This window comes from Lolium perenne, chromosome 1 (assembly GCF_019359855.2).
Source record: "Lolium perenne isolate Kyuss_39 chromosome 1, Kyuss_2.0, whole genome shotgun sequence".
Lineage (NCBI taxonomy): Eukaryota > Viridiplantae > Streptophyta > Magnoliopsida > Poales > Poaceae > Lolium > Lolium perenne.
In genome coordinates, this window is record NC_067244.2 from 119,774,505 (window position 1) to 119,779,774 (window position 5,270).

The following is a 5,270-nucleotide window of genomic DNA, read 5'->3' on the forward strand; positions in this document are numbered from 1 at the left end:
GTGTGAGAGCATCCCCACTCGTTGGCGCTCCCCACGCCCAAATCCGGCGAAATTTTCGTCCGGATTGGAGGAAGATTTGGCGTGGGGAGGAGTAGTTTCCCAGTCGTGTGCTCCCCAAGCGGCGTTTTTCGGGGAAAAAGAGGATGGCTCGGGGAATCCGGACGAAAGTGGAGACACGTGGGCGTGGGCGGTTGGTTTAGCTTCATCCGGAGTCCCCGGGAGACCCCCGGGAAACCGAGGATGGCATGGGGAGTCCGGACGAAAATAAGCTCAAATCCGGACCAAAACGAGGAACCGGGGGCGTGACTGGGCCGTTTTTCGCCGTCCGGATGGAAAAAAGTGGCCGTGGGGGGCTCTGTGGGGAGACGAGTGGAGATGCTCTGACGACGTGCGCTTCACCTCTTCCCGCGCGTTTGGCAATTGGCATGTATAGTGACGCAGAGTGATGGGGGTTGATAGGCGTCAATCTCGTTATTTAATACCGGTTAACCAACTAACTATTGATGCTGAAAGGTAACGCCCGGTCCGTCCAGCTAATAACGATCGACGAGGTGGGCGGGGATCCTTCGTGGCACTTCGATAAAATTCTAGCACCCCGACCGCAACGTGGCAACAAAGAAATGTCTGTACTTTGCAGAGAAGATCAGCAAATAAGTATTTTATTATTTGAAAGATGTAAGCATTACACTCGATCTATACATAATGAGAAAGAGGGCCAATCAGATGAGGGGTGACTATGGCACCAGAGGGTGGTTCTCCTAATATCAACCCTTGTCAAGGGCATCCTTGCTCTTATTGCCCCTCTCTATGTTAGAGTATACGCAGGCTCAATAATACATCCATCATATTTTGCATATCCCTCTCTATCATTCTACATAGAATTAGAGCGGCGCCGATCTTGACCTAGCCATCGCCGCACTTCCGCACCGCCCCCGGGGAGATAGATCTCCATGATCTACTCCGGGGGCCGCGCAACCCGTATGAGGGTTCGTTCGCCAATCGGTTGATCGGCGGTCCTCTCGTCTCTTTTTTCCCGATCTGTAGATCGGTTTTGTTTTTGTCCGCCGGTCGCTCGACCGACGTTTTTTTTTGTTTTACCGATCATAGATCGGATTGAGTTACCCATCGTCGTCGTCCACCTGCGCCTCTACTCCAACCTCGGCGTCGATTGCACCGGCCATCTTCATCAAGCGCATGGCGCGGCCGCACACGTCACACACGGGACGCCTACGTGCGACGCAACAGGCTGTCTCGTCCGCGCGGTCTCCATCGCTGGTCCGTCTTCGTCATCATCGCCCGGGACATCACCGATAATGTCGCAAACCACTCCGATCTATGGCGCGTAGTTCATGCCATGGCACATGTAGCGCTGCCGTCGGTCTGATCAACCGACCCCGCGCACCTCTCCAGCAAGCACGTCCCCGAGCACGCGCCTATCGCCGATTGAGCATCGGGTTACCGCTGCGTCGCCCCTTAGGGCCGCAACGCCGTCGCCTTTGGTCCACGCTACCGGCGTCTGACGCACCTTCCGAGGCATGTATGTCGCTGGTGGTCTCCCGCCGCTGCACCGACTCGCGCCCTGCAGCTACGCCGGCCCCTCGGACCGAGACGTCGCTGCACGCAGTCTACTTCGCTGTCCCCGCGCACCGACGTCCCAGGCAAACCCCGCGCCGCCTCCCTTGACGCACTACGCCACCGCTAGCGCAAGGCCTACATCAAGCCGCCGGGTTCTTCCTCGCCTACTTCGAGTACCGCCGCCGCACCTACACAGGTAACCTGCATGACCACTTCTGGTCGTCGCAGGCCTAGCCGACCACCTCTACAGTCTAGGCATCCAACAAGGCCACTCCTGGCCGACGCTGGTTTCGCCGCTTTCTACGTCTCTGACACGCGTACAGCACGCGACCGTTGGGAACCCCAAGTGGAAGGTGTGATGCGTACAGCAGTAAGTTTCCCTCAGTTAGAAACCAATGTTTATCAAACCAGTAGGAGTCAAGAAGCACGTTGAAGGTTGATGGTGGCGAGATGTAGTGCGGCGCAACACCAGGGATTCCGGCGCCAACGTAGAACCTGCACAACACAACCAAAGTACTTTGCCCCAACGAAACAGTGAGGTTGTCAATCTCACCGGCTTGCTGTAACAAAGGATTAGATGTATAGTGTGGATGATGATTGTTTGCAGAAAACAGTAGAACAAGTATTGCAGTAGATTGTATTCGATGTAAAAGAATGGACCGGGGTCCACAGTTCACTAGAGGTGTCTCTCCCATAAGATAAATAGCATGTTGGATGAACAAATTACAGTTGGGCAATTGACAAATAGAGAGGGCATGACAATGCACATACATGATATGATGAGTATTGTGAGATTTAATTGGGCATTACGACAAAGTACGTAGACCGCTATCCAGCATGCATCTATGCCTAAAAAGTCCACCTTCAGGTTATCATCCGAACCCCTTCCAGTATTAAGTTGAAAACAACAGACAATTGCATTAAGTATGGTGCGTAATGTAATCAATAACTACATCCTCGGACATAGCATCGATGTTTTATCCCTAGTGGCAACAGCACATCCACAACCTTAGAACTTTCTGTCACTGTCCCAGATTTAATGGAGGCATGAACCCACTATCGAGCATAAATACTCTCTCTTGGAGTTAAGAGTAAAAACTTGGCCAGAGCCTCTACTAATAACGGAGAGCATGCAAGATCATAAAAAACACATAGATAATAGATTGATAATCAACATAGCATAGTATTCTCTATCCATCGGATCCCAACAAACACAACATATAGCATTACAGATAGATGATCTTGATCATGTTAGGCAGCTCACAAGACCCGACAATGAAGCACAATTAGGAGAAGACGACCATCTAGCTACTGCTATGGACCCATAGTCCAGGGGTGAACTACTCACTCATCACTCCGGAGGCGACCATGGCGGTGAAGAGTCCTCCGGGAGATGATTCCCCTCTCCGGCAGGGTGCCGGAGGCGATCTCCTGAATCCCCCGAGATGGGATTGGCGGCGGCGTCTCTGGAAGGTTTTCCGTATCGTGGCTCTCGCACCGGGGTTTCGCGACGAAGACCTTCAGTAGGCGGAAGGGCGGAGTCGGAGGGCTGACGGGGGCCCCACACGCTAGGGCCGCGCGGGCCCCCCTGGGCCGCGCCGCCCTAGTGTGGCGGCGCCCCGTGGCCCCACTTCGTCTCTCCCTCGGACTTCTGGAAGCTTCGTGTGAAAATAGGCCCCTGGGCGTTGATTTCGTCCAATTCCGAGAATATTTCCTTACTAGGATTTCTGAATCCAAAAACAGCAGAAAACAGCAACTCGCTCTTCGGCATCTCGTTAATAGGTTAGTGCCGGAAAATGCATAAATATGATATAAAGTATGCATAAAACATGTAGATATCATCAATAATGTGGCATGGAACATAAGAAATTATCGATACATCGGAGACGTATCAGCATCCCCAAGCTTAGTTTCTGCTCGTCCCGAGCAGGTAAACGATAACAAAGATAATTTCTGGAGTGACATGCCATCATAACCTTGATCATACTATTGTAAGCATATGTAATGAATGCAGCGATCAAAACAATGGTAAATGACATGAGTAAACAAATGAATCATATAGCAAAGACTTTTCATGAATAGTACTTCAAGACAAGCATCAATAAGCCTTGCATAAGTGTTAACTCATAAAGCAATAATTCAAAGTAGAGGTATTGAAGCAACACAAAGGAAGATTAAGTTTCAGCGGTTGCTTTCAACTTGTAACATGTATATCTCATGGATATTGTCAACATAGAGTAATATAACAAGTGCAATATGCAATTATGTAGGAATCAATGCACAGTTCACACAAGTGTTTGCTTCTTGAGATGGAGAGAAATAGGTGAACTGACTCAACATAAAAATAAAAGAAAGGCCCTTCGCAGAGGGAAGCATTGATTGCTATATTTGTGCTAGAGCTTTGGTTTTGAAAACAAGAAACAATTTTGTCAACGGTAGTAATAAAGCATATGTGTCATGTAAATTATATCCTACAAGTTGCAAGCCTCATGCATAGTATACTAATAGTGCCCGCACCTTGTCCTAATTAGCTCGGATTACCTGGATTATCATCGCAATGCATATGTTTTAACCAAGTGTCACAAAGGGGTACCTCTATGTCACTTTGTACAAAGGTCTAAGGAGAAAGCTCGCATTGGATTTCTCGCTATTGATTATTCTCAACTTAGACATCCATACCGGGACAACATAGACAACAGATAATGGACTCCTCTTTTATGCATAAGCATTCAACAATTATTAATTTTCTCATATGAGATTGAGGATATTTGTCCAAACCTGAAACTTCCACCATGGATCATGGCTTTAGTTAGCGGCCCAATGTTCTTCTCTAACATTATGCATGCTCTAACCATTCTAGCGGTAAATCTCCCTTACTTCAGACAAGACGGACATGCATAGCAACTCACATGATATTCAACAAAGAGTAGTTGATGGCGTCCCCAGGAACATGGTTATCGCACAACAAGCAACTTAATAAGAGATAAAGTGCATAAGTACATATTCAATACCACAATATTTTTTAGGCTATTTGTCCCATGAGCTATATATTGCAAAGATAGAGGATAGAAATTTTAAAGGTAGCACTGATGTCTACGGGTGCTTCTATTCTTGTAGACAGTGTTGAGCCTCCAAGAGCAGAGGTTTGTAGAACAGCAGCAAGTTTCCCTTAAGTGGATCACCCAAGGTTTATCGATCTCAGGGAGGAAGAGGTCAAAGATATCCCTCTCATGCAACCCTGCAACCACAAAGCAAGAAGTCTCTTGTGTCCCCAACACACCTAATAGGTGCACTAGTTCGGCGAAGAGATAGTGAAATACAGGTGGTATGAATATATATAAGCAGTAGCAACGGCACCAGAAAAGTGCTTTGCCCAGGACAAGAACAAGCGGTAGTAACGCAGCGGTAGTAACGCAAAGAAACAAGAAACAAGCAGCGATAGCAGTATTTAGGAACAAGGCCTAGGGATCATACTTTCACTAGTGGACACTCTCAACATTGATCACATAACAGAATAGATAAATGCATACTCTACACCCTCTTGTTGGATGATGAACACCACTAACTGTGTAGGATTACACGAACCCTCAATGCCGGAGTTAACAAGCTCCACAATATTCGATGTTCATATTTAAATAACCTTAGAGTGCACGACAGATCAACACAACTAAACCAAGTACTAACGTAGCATGCAC